The following is a 17,838-nucleotide window of genomic DNA, read 5'->3' on the forward strand; positions in this document are numbered from 1 at the left end:
TCATTTGTGGAAGCGCGCAATAAGGAAAAGGTTATGTAGTGACCCCTGTTTTCACCGTATTGAGCCCCAATTTGTTGGAGGGTATTGGTGTGTGGCACCGAGTTTTTCCCGTATCTATGATAATGGAGGCGGCAAAAGGCAAAGGGTCGTGTTAAAACGAAATAAGAAGCGACAGTCCCTGCCAAGCAATGCGCCAGAACCAGAACCAGAACCAGCAGCAGCACCAGCTTATCATGATGCCATCTCCATCGGTGACAACTCTGAAATGGATTTCGCAGCCAGTTTTGATGAAGCTTGCATGTACCTAAGCGATTTCCCGCTGACTACAGGTGGGCTAGTCCCTCTGCAAACTATCGACGTGGGTGATGATGAAAGCTGGACTGGAAGTGGGCCGGCGCCGGCGCAAGCTGAATGGGAAATTCAGTAATACAGTATGGTGAGTACTATTATTTTGGTGGGGCTGGCTGGGTACTTCTTTAGGGGGCTGACCATTACTGTACATTAAAACTTTTCATTTTGTTTTTCCTCAGAAAAGAAAAGAAAACGGCTAATGGGGGGATTTCGATGGATACAGTAATATTGTGCTGTACAGTATGCTGATGTTTTCCAGCCGAACAGTATACTGTGTAATAAACCCGAATAAATAAAACTATGCATTTATTCTACAGTACATGTTCAGTAAATTACTGCACATACTGTACTGGGGGCGAGATGTGTTTGCAGCAGAGAGAGATTTAATAATATTGTACAGTGAGCAGGGGGCTCCCTGAGCCAGAAATTAATGCTCAGGGAGCCCCCCCCCCTGCTCCTGATCAATATTATTAAAAAAATACACACAGCAGCCGCCAAAAAATAAATAAATAAATGACAATAAATACATTTGAAATACATTTTTATTGATAGTGTAGATGTGCAGGGGGTCTGCGGAGCTGAACCGCATTGGTTTTAGGTCTGGGGACCCCGTGCCCCCCGAGATACAGGCCCCTTTAGGGGGTGCCGGTATCCCTCTGCGTTTAAAGATCCCGATCACGTGACCGCGGCCTGTAAACCAAGCAGAGCAGAGGGATACCGGCACCCCCTAAAGGGGCCTGTATCTCGGGGGGCACGGGGTCCCCAGACCTGAAACCTGTGCGCTTCTGCTCTGGAGACCCTCTGCACATGTACACTATCAATAAAACACATACAATATACAGTATAAATAAACACTCGTTCTTTACCTTAGCGTCTATGCGCTATGGTAAAGAAGCATTATTTTAATAATATTGTAAAGTGAGCAGGGGGTTCCCTGAGCCAGAAATTAATGCTCAGGGAACCCCCCCCCCCCCTGCTCCTGATCAATATTATTAAAAATACGGAAAATGCTGCGTCATTACCATAGCGGATAGCCGCTAAGGCAATGAAGGGGTTAACCCACCGTGCCCGCTTTATTGTGTGTAGTGGGGATTGGTGAGGGGGGTATTTGGCCCTTGGTGTGAGTTTAGGACTTGCAGGAGGGGGGGGGGGTTGCGGGTGCACTTAACCCCTTCACGACCGTAGCAGTTAATACCGCTACGGTCATGAAGGGGTTAAGCCCTCCCGCTACCCCCCCCCCCCCCCGCAAGCCCTCCCCAACCATCGTTGGGGCGAATACCCCATTCACCCACCCTCCCGCAACCCACAACAATAAAATACACACAGCAGCCGCCAAAAAATAAATAAATAAATGACAATAAATACATTTGAAATACATTTTTATTGATAGTGTAGATGTGCAGGGGGTCTGCGGAGCTGAACCGCGTTGGTTTTAGGTCTGGGGACCCCGTGCCCCCCGAGATACAGGCCCCTTTAGGGGGTGCCGGTATCCCTCTGCGTTTAAAGATCCCGATCACGTGACCGCGGCCTGTAAACCAAGCAGAGCAGAGGGATACCGGCACCCCCTAAAGGGGCCTGTATCTCGGGGGGCACGGGGTCCCCAGACCTGAAACCTGTGCGCTTCTGCTCTGGAGACCCTCTGCACATGTACACTATCAATAAAACACATACAATATACAGTATAAATAAACACTCGTTCTTTACCTTAGCGTCTATGCGCTATGGTAAAGAAGCATTATTTTAATAATATTATAAAGTGAGCAGGGGGTTCCCTGAGCCAGAAATTAATGCTCAGGGAACCCCCCCCCCCTGCTCCTGATCAATATTATTAAAAATACGGAAAATGCTTCACGTCTGTGTTAAAACTCCCTGCCTTCTCTCTAATCTATGTAAAACCCCCTCCCCCTATTCTCGCTTTTAAAACGCCCTGCCTTCTCTCTAATCTATGTAAAAACCCCTCCCCCTATCCCCCTATTGTGTGTGTGCGTTAAGCTTCCCTGCAAGCTATGTAAAAAAACCTCCCCCTATTGTGTGTGTGTGTTAAATCTGCCTGGCCTGTGTTTCTGATTGCTGAGTGCTCTGCGTTTAAAGGTCCCGATCACGTGATCCCGGCCTGTAAACCAAGCAGAGCAGAGGGATACCCGCACCCCCTAAAGGGGCCTGTATCTCGGGGGGCACGGGGTCCCCAGACCTGAAACCTGTGAGCTTCTGCTCTGGAGACCCCCTGCACATGTACACTATCAATAAAAATGTATTTCAAATGTATTTATTGTCATTTATTTATTTATTTAGATTTATTTATTAATTGTGCTGCTGCTGCTGCTGCAAGTCGTAAACTCACACCAAGGGCCAAACACCCCCCTCACCCCCAATAAAAAAAAATTCACGCACAGCAGCCCCACAATTAATAAATAAATCTAAATAAATAAATAAATAAAGACATGAAGAGAAATAAATATATACTGTACAGTATATACTTTGTATATATACTGTACAGTATATACACTGTATATATATATATATACAGTATACTGTACATATATACACTGTGTATATATATATATATATATATATCTATATATATATATATATATATATATATAGATATATATATATATATATATATACAGTATTTATATATATATATATATATATATATATATATATATATATATATATATATATATATATATATATATATATATATATATATATATATATATATATATATATCATACAGCTATATTTGTATTTATATATATATATATATATATATATATATACAGTATATACAGTATATATATATATATATATATATATATATATATATATACATACATACTGTATGTGAGTGAAAAGAGAAAAAAGTAACCCGTATGGGAGCACTCAGGTATGCAATTGATATATTTGTTTATTTATTTGACACAGTGCAAAAAGGGATGAATAAACAGTACATGATTTAAAAACACTTAAAAAAGAGGCATGGACCCTTAAACACTAATGAACAGCACTAGGGAACGACACACACTGTCGACCCTAAACATGAAAAGGATAGTGACTCAAAAAACACTAGGGAGAATCAAAGTGAATCACAATAGGTTACTGGGTTCAAAGGCACCTACAGTATACAACGCTAAGGATAATGCACACTACACACCAAAAGGTAGACTTGTCAAAGTATAAATGACAGTCTCAAAGCATCACACATCTGCATTAGCAGACAGTGATATAACCAATGCCTACAGCACAAATCATGTGTAGGAAAGGTGGTAAGGTGGAATGAAATCCCTAGATGTGTAGAGCAATGAAGTTAATGAATAGCATACAGTATAAAACATAACATTACAATCCACACAGTACATTGCATTTACAGTACATTGTATACTGTAAATGATGCATAGCATTAAATCTATGCACCATATACAGTACTGTACATTCTGCAAATGAATGTTAACAATATAATTGCAAGCTACTCTACCAGTAAATACTGTACAAACACTTCCAAACAAGTCAACTACAGTATTTTAACCAATCAATTAAACCAAAATCAATATATACTGTAAGTACCAACCAGAAAAGACAATTTAAAACCAAACTAACCCTTACAATACCAAGGATTACATCTATCTAATTGTAAAAAACCTTATACATTATACATTATACACAGCATTGTTTAAAGCCCCCTCCCCCCTAATGTTTCTGTTAAGCAGATTACACTGAAGGGAGAGAGATATAAAGGCCTAAAGCCCCTTCCCCCCTAATGTTTCTGTTAAGCAGATTACAATGAAGGGAGAGAGATATAAAGGCCTAAAGCCCCTTCCCCCCTAATGTTTCTGTTAAGCAGATTACAATGAAGGGAGAGAGATATAAAGGCCTAAAGCCCCTTCCCCCCTAATGTTTCTGTTAAGAAGATTACAATGAAGGGAGAGAGATATAAAGGCCTAAAGCCCCTTCCCCCCTAATGTTTCTGTTAAGCAGATTACACTGAAGGGAGAGAGATATAAAGGCCTAAAGCCTTACCTGCATTGGTAAACCCTCCCTGCATTGGTAAACCCTCCCTGCATTGATGTCGTGCAGTGTACAGTATGTAAATGTGGGGAGGGGGGGGGCCCAATGTGCATAATGTAGTGTGAGGTCTAACCACCCTCACCCCCTACCCACATACTGTACCGTTACCCCCCCCCCCCCATCCTGGCCATGGCCCCTCACGCACAGCAGCTCCACAATTAATAAATAAATCTAAATAAATACATGAAGAGAAATAAATATATAATTTATATATAAATGTGAGTTTATAAATAAAATAAAGAATATTATTTCTAGGGGCCCTAGAACAGAAGTTCCCACGCCAATTTCACGCTCATTGCTCTTTTTTTGCTCTTTTTTTACAATGTTGCTCGTCTTGCGGCTTTGCAGTCTGCAAGCAAAAAGCGCAAAGTGTACAGTATGAAGTCTGGGTGAGCGCTTTCCACATTTGATGCCTACGGCACCTTCCCATTTCTACACACTTCAATACCTGCACAGTTGGTAGCGCTTTCCATCCCAGCTACCATTCTGGATATTAACCTCTCACAGGCCATTCTTGCCCGAGTCTGTCCTATCAGACAGGGGCATTAACCTGTATCCACACCACCTGGACAATTTCTCTCTGTCAGAGACTTGTGCTATTTATTTTATATATTTTTGTGTAATTATTCATGCAAATTTATGCTCATTTCATACTGTATGTGGTTTTCAACATAAAGTGGCTGCTGGGCCTGATCCTAACTCATACAGTATAGCGCTTCCCTGTTTGTTTATTGCAAGCAAAAAGCAGTTTGTAGTACTGAGTGTGAGATAAATTACTGTATTTATCAGTGTTGATCAAAGAGAGTTGATCAGAAGGATTCCCCTTATATACAGTACGTAGAATTAATAAAATTGTATTATTTTCCGATATCCGCAGTGATTCTGGTCAACCTGACAGATTTTTAGTAATACAGTATACTGTACTGCAAGACCATGTGTTGTCTACCTTTTACTACAGTATACTGTACTGTATGAATGACAATAGAGTGCTGTATACTTTATAAGGGGAATCCTTCTGATCAACTCTCTTTGATCAATACTGATAAATACAGTATCATATTTATACCCCTTTAGCACCTGTCGTTCCATCCTATGCACCCATTTACTGTACAATGGTGATTGCGGTCGTATTCACGTACTTTATGTGAGATAAATTAACCAGTTCTTTTATTGCTGAAGTCGCCACAAAATACTTTTATTTACAAATACAGTACAATACAATGGTGAAACTTTTCAAGTTAACAGCAATTCAAAACATCAACACACAATAATACATACTTTACAGTACTGTACAGTATACTGTACTAGTATATTTGGGCCTTGTCTTTGGGGGTTTATTCATGCAATTATTAGGGTGACCTGGCGTTGGAAATACTGACACAGTACAATCCTACAGCTACACCACCCACCCCCTCCCTTAGAGTTTTTAATCCCTCCCTGGCCAAGCATCAATCGTCTGGCTAATCCAATCCAAGCCATTGTTTTGTTAATCTGGCCCTGGGCTGTTCAGAACAGCCACTGCTTCTAAATTACTGAAAATATACAGGATAAATATACAGTGATGTGAAATAATCCTTTCTGTGTGTCTGAGAGGGTTGAAAGTCACCAGGTCCTCATCTAGTAGAGTACATTCTCGAATACCTTTAGAATAAAAATACAGTATATATAAATATACAGTATAAATATTGCACAGTATGCTGTAATGTTAAATAACCCATCCTGTTCTTTTTCCCTTCATACTGTAACAGTATCCTCATTGTGTCTGCGGTACAGTAGTTCATTGAGAGAGGAGAGGTTTTGTGTACATCATTACTGCTGTTTATATACTGTACATTTGACTGCACAAGCAGATTTGACGAACACAAGGCCCCCCCTCCCCCCTGGTGCACCCTTTTTCCTGGAACGACAAGAAAACAAAAACTTTGTTCAGTTACTGTACTGTACTGTATGTGCGTACTGTATTATGGTAGAACTACTGTACAGAAGGTGGCTGGTGCAGCTTTCTCTGGAAAGAAAAAAATGGAGCAGTTAGTAGGCACTTACTGTAGTATGTCAAACTAGTCTACTGTACTGTATACTGGAACTACTGTATACTCTGACTATTGGGAAAGCTAAAATCTGTGCCATACTTACCTGTATCATACTGTACCTACTGTACAATACTACAGCACTGTACTACTTTCCTGATGCTTGTCCATTGCGCGCGATGACAATGGGCAACACAGTGGCAATATGGTCTATATATTTATTGCATCGTTCCTCGGTGAGTACATCGTTCCAAAAACTCATTATGGTTGTATACATCTCGTCCTTCTTGGAGGGTTTCGCCACTTTACGGATGTGGTCCTTCAGCTGATGCCAGACCATTTCGATCGGATTAAAGTCTGGCGATCTGTGTTTGGAAAGAAAGGACAATTAGTTTAAGAGATACAGTACACAGTACAAACAGTGGGGAACATAAATGGGACACGGTCTACTGCACTTACTCCGCTGGCGTCTTCACCCAGTTGATGCCGCGCTCAAGGATATGCGCCGTCGACGCGGTGTGCTTGGGATCATTGTCCTGGTAAAAGCGATGACCATTGGGTAAGTCTTGTGTGATGTATCGCACTATCACGGGCACAATGTTGTCTTGGAAGAAATCTTTATTCATGATTCCTATAGCAAGAAAAGAAAAGTGCTCAATAGTACAGTACAGTGCATACGGTAAGGCAACACTAGTCAAGTACAGTGCATTAGGCGGCATTATATTTGAGAAATTGTACCTTCAAAGACGACAATGCATCCCGGTCGACGCCTAGAGATGGCACCCCACACATGCAGCTTCACAGGGTGTTTTGGCCGCGGCTTCAAAGTTATGCGGCCTTTTTTGTGGAACGCAAATCTTGCAAATCTCTCCAGCGACACAGTAGACTCATCAGTGAAGATGCAATCCTGGAAAGTCTCACCGCTGTCGATCCATGCCTGGGCCTGGAGCACTCTTTTGATTTTGTTTGCGTCCCGTATCATGGGGTATGCTCTGTAATGACAATGAATAAAAAATGTTAGCGTCACAGCGCAGTACAGTTTGCAAAACAACACTTTTACTTTACAGTACAGTACCTCCTGTACTGTCCACTACTAACCTCACATGTCCATATTTCCATCCAATTCTGCGTCTCATCTTCTTTATGCTGCTCTCGGATACAGTCAGATTGTGGTTTTCCTGAAGAGTGTTTTTAACCCTTAATGCGCTCCTCTCATCATTCTCCTCACTTATTCTGTCCACCAGAAGAGTAGTCTCCCTACAATGCAAAGAAATTATATTGTGTTATTAATATGCAGCAATATAAAATGTATACTGTATACTGTACATGTAATGTTGTAATATACAGTAAATATAAATATACAAAAAATGTATACTGCTGTACTATAAATATAAATAGACAAAATATACAGTATACAGTACTGTTGTAATATAAATATACTATATAAATATACTGTTATTATATCATAATAAATACACATCATACTGTATACTGTATATTCCGTTGTCAGATGAATTGCAATATACCAAAAGTGTATACTGCTGCACAAAAAATATAAATTGACCACACATACAGTACACTACAGTATATACTGTTGTAATATAATAAATATACTATATAAAAACGGTATACTGTTGTTATATCATAATAAATACACATCATATACTGTATATTCGTTGTCAGATGAATTGCAATATACCAAAAGTGTATACTGCTGCACAAAAAATATAAATTGACCACACATACAGTACACTACAGTATATACTGTTGTAATATAATAAATATACTATATAAAAACGGTATACTGTTGTTATATCATAATAAATACACATCATACTGTATACTGTATATTCCGTTGTCAGATGAATTGCAATATACCAAAAGTGTATACTGCTGCACAAAAAATATAAATTGACCACACATACAGTACACTACAGTATATACTGTTGTAATATAATAAATATACTATATAAAAACGGTATACTGTCGTTATATCATAATAAATACACATCATATACTGTATATTCGTTGTCAGATGAATTGCAATATACCAAAAGTGTATACTGCTGCACAAAAAATATAAATTGACCACACATACAGTACACTACAGTATATACTGTTGTAATATAATAAATATACTATATAAATACGGTATACTGTAGATGTACACTACAGTTTTCTATATTTTTTTTGGTTAAGTTTTATAAATACAGTATACTTACGCATTTGTTATCTTTGGTGCCTTTTTGCGGTCTCTGTTTTTTCCTTGTGCATGATAGCACACGGTGCTTGATGGCACAACGAGGCCAGAAGCAGTTAACCAGCGCTGGATATCTGCAATTCGTTTTCCGCTCGTGTACATGTCCTTCATTCTCATGCTGAGATCCTTTGAAATCTTCTTAACAGGCATTGCTGCGAGTACTGTAGAAAGAAATACAAACACAAGAATGTATATTCGATGTTTAGTCGATGTGTATTCAATGTGCAGTGAATCCACAAAATGGATGGTGTATTTATATGTTAATGACTCACATAACAGACCACCCACTTTCAACACCTGTACCTGGCAGCCATGCATAAAAGGTTGTACACGTTGCATAGCCCACCACTTGCTGATCTTTATCTGAGCCATTGTCCAGATACTGCATTGTGTCTCCCGCTTACATGGAGCAGCCCCGGTTCTATGGACGAAAGAATCATCTCACCTCTGCTGTGCCTGCCACACTGAAAAAGAGAAAGGCAGTTACCGTTTCCAAGCCAAAGGCAAAGCGACAGGCTAAGGCCAACAAAGAAAACCTTCTGCTGACCCCAAAGGCTAAGGCTTTTAAAACACGTCAGCCTTATTATGTGAAGAAGAAATACGGTACTGTGCTCGGTACGCAAGACGCATGGCTGCCAACTCACCGAATCCGCAGACCACTTCCCATAAGCTTCGACGACTCTGCTGTAGCTGTCCCGGAAATCTTCAGCCCGGCTTCTCCACCCCCATCTTCTCCGGTTCCATCTGAAGATGCTGCTGCCTCTGAAATCAACGGGTCACTGTCTCCTTTGCTCTTGGACGACTCTGCTTCTCGCCCGGAAATCCAGCGGTCACCTTCTCCATCCCTCTTCCACCACGCTGCAGCTTCTCCTGTACCGGGCATCCCCAGGTCACCTCTTCCACTCTCCATCGATGCCGCTTCTCTCCAGGGAACCCCCATCTCATCCTCCGTTGCACCCATCCCCCCAGATCTCCAGATGCCATGCACAAGCAGCTCGTTGGACCGGATCCTGAATGGGCTAAGTGTGGATCTCCCCGGGAATTCTAGTGTGCTGGCAAAGCTAGATCTGCTTCTGGAGTCGGTGCTATATATGGAGCAAGGGATGCTACAAATGGAGCAGCGGCTGGATCAACGGATGCTACATATGGAGCAACGTATGGATCAACGGATGCACAAGATAGAGGCAGACATAGCGGGCATACATTATTTGCTCGGTGTTAATGCCCCTGTTTCCCCGACGCTGGAGCAGGGGGGTGACATGGATGTGATGCATGGTACCTTCGACCCCCTTCCATCACCAAGCACACCCCCTCCGCCACAAGATACAGTGTACTATGCTATTGAGGAGGACATGACAACTCCGTCAAGACCACGCCAGGAGACAACCCGGCGACCACTACCGGAGGAAAGCTTCCTCCCAGACACCCTACCATTGCCCATCGCCTCAAGTACACCCGCTCCCAAAAGACTTCCTACACCCGCTCGCATACAAAAAGTGCCCGACATCTCCCTGTGCGATCTGCCACCGGCGCTGAGGGAGAAGTATAGGGTGAGGAGTGCTGGTATACCACACAAGTATACCTTGATCATATTTAAACACCATGTTCCCTACACATTGTACTGCGAGTGGGTGTTCAAAGTGAACTATGATGGGAATCGCCAAAAATATGCCCTTCCTGCCAATTTAAGGAAAAAGATTGTGGAAGAAATGCAGCGCTATTACCCTGTTACAGATCCTGTAATGAGAGGCGTTAGAGACTGCATTAATGGCGTTTTGCGCCATGCAAGGCATCGGCCATGGCTGGAAAATGGGGAGAACTTTCAGTGAAACCATACTGTAATATTGTGCTGTACTGTACAGTACATGTTTTACCCTATAGTACCTGCTGTACTTAAACAAAGGATACTGAATGTTGTTGTGTGTTGCACGGTTTTTGTACTGTATTTGTAAATAAAAGTTTTTGGTGGCGACTTCAGCAATAAAAGAACTGGTTACTTTATCTCACACTCAGTACTACAAACTACTTTTTGCTGCCAGACTGCAAACCAGCAAGACCAGCAACATTGTAAAAAAAGAGCAATGAGCGCGCAATTGGCGTGGGAACTTCTGTTCTAAGGCCCCTATAAATAATATTCTTTATTTTATTTATAAACTCACATTTATAAACCCCGTCACCCACCCCCGCTAAACACAATAAAAAATAATCACACACAGCATCCCCGCTATAAATAAATAAATAAATACAAATAAATACATTTGAAATACATTTTTATTTATAGTGTAGATGTGCAGGGGGTCTCTGGAGCTGAATCGCACTGGTTTCAGGTCGGGGGACCCCGTGCCCCCCGAGATACAGGCCCCTTTAGGGGGTGCCGGTATCCCTCTGCGTTGAAAGCCCCGATCACGTGACCGCGGCCTGTAAACCAAGCAGAGCAGAGGGACACCGGCACTCCCTAAAGGGGCCTGTATCTCGGGGGGCACGGGGTCCCCAGACCTGAAACCTGTGCGCTTCAGCTCCGGAGACCCCCTGCACATGTACACTGTGAATAAAACACACACATCATTAAAGAATCATTCTTTAGCTTAGCGGCTATGCGCTATGGTAAAGAAGCAGCATTTCTGTCTTTTTAATAATATTGTACAGTACAGTGAGCAGGGGGTTCCCTGAGACAGAAATCTAATCTCAGTGGACCCCCTGCTCCTGCACAATATTATTAAAAGTTCAGAAACGAGGCTTCATTAGCATAGCGTATAGCCGCTAAGGTAATGAAGGGGTTAAGGCATAATAACCAATAAATACATTCAATACACTACCCACTACCCATGGCAACCTCCGCTGCTGTACAGTAAAACAGAGAAAAAAAATAACACTTTCAAAGTAATGTCCCCTAACCCCTTAATCACATAGCGGTTATTAACCGCTACAGTCATGAAGGGGTTAACCCACCCTCACCACTCGGGATGCCTACATACCCTCCCACACTAACCCCCCCCACCCGTGAGGCCTAACCACCCAGTCAGTACCCACAAGGGAGGCCTACCCACATACCGTTTTGGAAACACCCCACCCCCACCCCAGTACCCACAATAAAAACAGTACAATGACCCACAATAAACAGCATTCTATTTATTAAATACATTACCCACCCCCTGTGCCCCCCCCATAAATACAAGATTTATTCTTTTACATTCAGGGTCCATAACGCAGCCCCACGCTAGTCCCCGGTGGGCTAGCAGGGCACCTGGACAGACCTACAGTTTACCAGCAGCATTCCACAGGTTCTGGAGGCCTGCTGGTGGATCCTGCCAGCACCATGGCGCCCAGGTGGTCTCCTTGGGTCACCGTGAGCCACAATTGGGTCCACACGGTAGGCCCAAGGATGTCTGGGAGCCCCGGGTCAAACCCACAGGTGTCTGCGGGGCCTCGGGTGGTTCCCATGGGGGTCTGGGGAACTCACGGGTGCTCACTACGGGTCCGCGGTGCCCCCACAGAAGTGGGACCACACATCATCATCCCCGCACCTACGGGTCGGAGGTGCCCCCACAGAAGTGGGACCACACATCGTCATGCCCGCAGACTACGGGTCCGCGGTGCCCCCACAGAAGTGGGACCACACATCATCATCCCCGCATGTGTCACCCGTGGAACCACCAGCCTGCTACCCTTTAGGATACCCGAGGATTCCCCGCGGGTGGTCTCCAGAGGTCCCACGCAAAACCACGGAAGTAACCCTGAATGTAAAAAAAATAAACCTGGCCTATACATTCAATACATACACCCTCCCCCCCAACACCTACAGTACAATAATGTGCAAAATAACTATTATCCAGATATGGATAATAGATTAATTGCCCATTATTAAAAACATTAACTAGCATATACAAATAAATAAAGTACTACTGACCTCATCAATACGAAGTGTCCGACGCCAGCGCCTTCCTTCTCTTGCCCACACAAAACATAGCCAAAACCAAGCCAATACATTGCAATTACATTCAGATATCAATTAACCCCTTAAACACCTTATCGGATAATAACCGCAAAGGTAATTAAGGGGTTAAGCCACACAGGCACGATACCCACCCTTCACCCATGAATTTGTACTGTGGCTTCATCATGCAACTATATATATATATACACTGTATATATATATACAGAGAGACAGAGAGAAAGAGAGAGAGAGAGATATATATACAGTATGTATATATATATATATATATATATATATATATATATATATATATATATACACACACGTTATATACACACCCATGATAAACCAATATACAGTACAAATAAATGTAGAAGGGTTATCAAAAGCATACTGCCCTACAACCAAACACGTCTCCATACAGACACTACATTAAAATCAATTTCCTTTAAAAATCCTAACTGATCTCACAATCTACTGTACTGTATATGATCACAAACCAATGAAAAAAGTCACATTCCAAAATGCATAAAATCTATGCACCATACTGTATACATTCTGCAAATTAATCAACGTAAACAAAAATCAATTAGCAATCATTATTTAGATCTCTAAACCTTTCACACTCAATCATGAACAATGAAACCATTAACAGATTCACGCCTAGAGCAGAACAATTAAGCCTTTGAAAAAATATAAGTACCGACAAAAATACAACCTTTACAGTACAACCAAGGCTATCTATCCCTGACCTTCCTCAAACACACAATACAATACCAAGGAATAATACATCTATCTAATTTTAAAATACTTTAAACTCACAAAATAATTAAAAACACATCTAATCCAGCTTTTAAAACATCATCATTTCTTACCCTGAATGTATACTGTACAGTATATCTCTCTAGACATATATATTGTACATACATACATACAGTGGCAAGAAATGATATACCACAAAAAAAAAAAAATACACAGGTTAAAAAACCTTTTGAAAAAATTAACAAGTTAAATAAAATACATTTCTTTACTGTAGTTCACTTACCATTACTTGCCCCCACCGACTCCCGTTGCCCAGCTTACTCACGAACCAATCCACGATCAGGAACCCATAAAATAATAAACCATTGAAAATAATAAACATTAAACTAAAAATCCAAACCAATCCACGGGTCTTCTACTTGTAATACATCTTCATCTGTATTCTTCTTTCTTCTATCTCCTTCCGGGCGGGGCAGGGCGTGGTCTTCTTTCCATCATCGGCCACGCCCTTGTCTTTTTTCTTCTCCGGAGGTCCTTCCTCCGCGGCGTCTGGCTGCAAAATGAGACGACATAGGCTTTTAAAGACCTATGACGTCACATTTTGCGTCATGGTTCCCACGGTCCTGATTGGGCCGTGAAAACCATGTGTTTTGGCCGATAATAAAAAAATGATGACGTCACTTAAAGGGAATGAAAGCACAGCCAATCAGAATGGCTTTGCTTCAATTGCCTTTAAGTTGACGTCATGAAAAGGCACATGGCCGTGCACACATGGTACTAGAGCCAATCAGAGCGTGGGAACTTTATCCCTACTCTGATTGGCTCTGGTATACCATGTGTCAGGGGCTTGGGGGAGAAAGGATGTGACGTCAATGAAAACCTGTCACGTGGTACGGTAGCCAATCAGAGCGTGGGAACTTTATCCTTATTGACGTCACATCCTTTCTCCCCCAAGCCCCTGACACATGGTATACCAGAGCCAATCAGAGTAGGGATAAAGTTCCCACGCTCTGATTGGCTCTAGTATCATGTGTGCACGGCCATGTGCCTTTTCATGACGTCAACTTAAAGGCAATTGAAGCAAAGCCATTCTGATTGGCTGTGCTTTCATTCCCTTTAAGTGACGTCATCATTTTTTTTTTATCGGCCAAAACACATGGTTTTCACGGCCCAATCAGGACCGTGGGAACCATGACAAAAAATGTGACGTCATAGGCCTTTAAAAGCCTATGTCGTCTCATTTTGCAACCAGACGCCGCGGAGGAAGGACCTCCGGAGAAGAAAAAAGACAAGGGCGTGGCCGATGATGGAAAGAAAACCACGCCCCGCCCCGCCCGGAAGGAGATAGAAGAATACAGATGAAGATGTATTACAAGTAGAAGACCCGTGGATTGGTTTGGATTTTTAGTTTAATGTTTATTATTTTCAATGGTTTATTATTTTATGGGTTCCTGATCGTGGATTGGTTCGTGAGTAAGCTGGGCAACGGGAGTCGGTGGGGGCAAGTAATGGTAAGTGAACTACAGTAAAGAATTGTATTTTATTTAACTTGTTAATTATGTCAAAAGGTTTTTTAACATGTGTATTTTTTTTTTTTTGTGGTATATCATTTCTTGCCACTGTATGTATGTATGTACAATATATATGTCTAGAGAGATATACTGTACAGTATACATTCAGGGTAAGAAATGATGATGTTTTAAAAGCTGGATTGGATGTGTTTTTAATTATTTTGTGAGTTTAAAGTATTTTAAAATTAGATAGATGTATTATTACTTGGTATTGTATTGTGTGTTTGAGGAAGGTCAGGGATAGATAGCCTTGGTTGTACTGTAAAGGTTGTATTTTTGTCGGTACTTATATTTTTTCAAAGGCTTAATTGTTCTGCTCTAGGCGTGAATTTGTTAATGATTTTATTGTTCAGGATCTAGTGTGAATTGTTTAGGGATGTAAATAATGATTGCTAATTGAGTTTTGTTTACTTGGTTGATTACAGTAATTTGCAGAATGTATATGGTGCATACAGTAGATATTTAGGCATAATTTATATTGGAATGTAAGTTGTTTAAATGGCTTTTCAGAGGTTTAGTGATGATTTACAGTAGATTGAGAGATCAGTTATGAATATTAAAGGAAATTAATTTTAATTTAGTGTGTATGTATGGAGAAGAGTTTGGTTGTAGGACAGTGCTTTTGATAACCCTTCTACATTTATTTGTACTGTACAGTATATTGGTTTATCATGGGTGTGTATATAACGTGTGTATATATATATACTGTATATCTCTCTCTCTCTCTCTCTCTTTCTCTCTGTCTCTCTGTATGTATATATATACAGTATATATATATAGTTGCATGATGAAGCCACAGTACAAATTCATGGGTGAAGGGTGGGTATCGTGCCTGTGTGGCTTAACCCCTTAATTACCTTTGCGGTTATTATCCGATAAGGTGTTTAAGGGGTTAATTGATATCTGAATGTAATTGCAATGTATTGGCTTGGTTTTGGCTATGTTTTGTGTGGGCAAGAGAAGGAAGGCGCTGGCATCGGACACTTCGTATTGATGAGGTCAGTAGTACTTTATTTATTTGTATATGCTAGTTAATGTTTTTAATAATGGGCAATTAATCTATTATCCATATCTGGATAATAGTTATTTTGCACATTATTGTACTGTAGGTGTTGGGGGGGAGGGTGTATGTATTGAATGTATAGGCCAGGTTTATTTTTTTTACATTCAGGGTTTGATTCCGTGGTTTTGCGTGGGGCCTATGGAGACCACCTGTGGGTATCCTCGGGTATCCTAAAGGGTAGCAGGCTGGTGGTTCCACGGGTGACACATGCGGGGATGACGATGTGTGGTCCCACTTCTGTGGGGGCACCTCCGACCCGTAGTCTGCGGGCATGACGATGTGTGGTCCCACTTCTGTGGGGGCACCTCCGACCCGTAGGTGCGGTGATGATGATGTGTGGTCCCACTTCTGTGGGGGCACCGCGGACCCGTAGTGAGCACCCGTGAGTTCCCCAGACCCCCATGGGAACCACCCGAGGCCCCGCAGACACCTGTGGGTTTGACCCGGGGCTCCCAGACATCCTTGGGCCTACCGTGTGGACCCAATTGTGGCTCACGGTGACCCAAGGAGACCACCTGGGCGCCATGGTGCTGGCAGGATCCACCAGCAGGCCTCCAGAACCTGTGGAATGCTGCTGGTAAACTGTAGGTCTGTCCAGGTGCCCTGCCAGCCCACCGGGACTAGCGTGGGGCTGCGTTATGGACCCTGAATGTAAAAGAATAAATCTTGTATTTATGGGGGGGGGGCACAGGGGGTGGGTAATGTATTTAATAAATAGAATGCTGTTTATTGTGGGTCATTGTACTGTTTTTATTGTGGGTACTGGGGTGGGGGTGGGGTGTTTCCCCAACGGTATGTGGGTAGGCCTCCCTTGTGGGTACTGACTGGGTGGTTAGGCCTCACAGGTGGGGGGGGGTTAGTGTGGGAGGGTATGTAGGCATCCCGAGTGGTGGGTGGGTGAGGGTGGGTTAACCCCTTCATGACTGTAGCGGTAAATAACCGCTATGGTGATTAAGGGGTTAGGGGACATTACTTTGAAAGTGTTATTTTTTTTCTCTGTTTTACTGTACAGCAGCGGAGGTTGCCATGGGTAGTGGGTAGTGTATTGAATGTATTTATTGGTTATTATGCCTTAACCCCTTCATTACCTTAGCGGCTATACGCTATGCTAATGAAGCCTCGTTTCTGAACTTTTAATAATATTGTGCAGGAGCAGGGGGTCCACTGAGATTAGATTTCTGTCTCAGGGAACCCCCTGCTCACTGTACTGTACAATATTATTAAAAAGACAGAAATGCTGCTTCTTTACCATAGCGCATAGCCGCTAAGCTAAAGAATGATTCTTTAATGATGTGTGTGTTTTATTCACAGTGTACATGTGCAGGGGGTCTCCGGAGCTGAAGCGCACAGGTTTCAGGTCTGGGGACCCCGTGCCCCCCGAGATACAGGCCCCTTTAGGGGGTGCGGGTATCCCTCTGCTCTGCTTGGTTTACAGGCCGCGATCACGTGATCGGGACCTTTAAACGCAGAGCACTCAGCAATCAGAAACACAGGCCAGGCAGATTTAACACACACACACAATAGGGGGAGGTTTTTTTACATAGCTTGCAGGGAAGCTTAACGCACACACACAATAGGGGGATAGGGGGAGGGGTTTTTACATAGATTAGAGAGAAGGCAGGGCGTTTTAAAAGCGAGAATAGGGGGAGGGGGTTTTACATAGATTAGAGAGAAGGCAGGGAGTTTTAACACAGACGTGAAGCATTTTCCGTATTTTTAATAATATTGATCAGGAGCAGGGGGGGGGGGGTTCCCTGAGCATTAATTTCTGGCTCAGGGAACCCCCTGCTCACTTTACAATA

This window comes from Ascaphus truei, chromosome 1 (assembly GCF_040206685.1).
Source record: "Ascaphus truei isolate aAscTru1 chromosome 1, aAscTru1.hap1, whole genome shotgun sequence".
In the NCBI taxonomy this organism is placed as follows: Eukaryota; Metazoa; Chordata; class Amphibia; order Anura; family Ascaphidae; genus Ascaphus; species Ascaphus truei.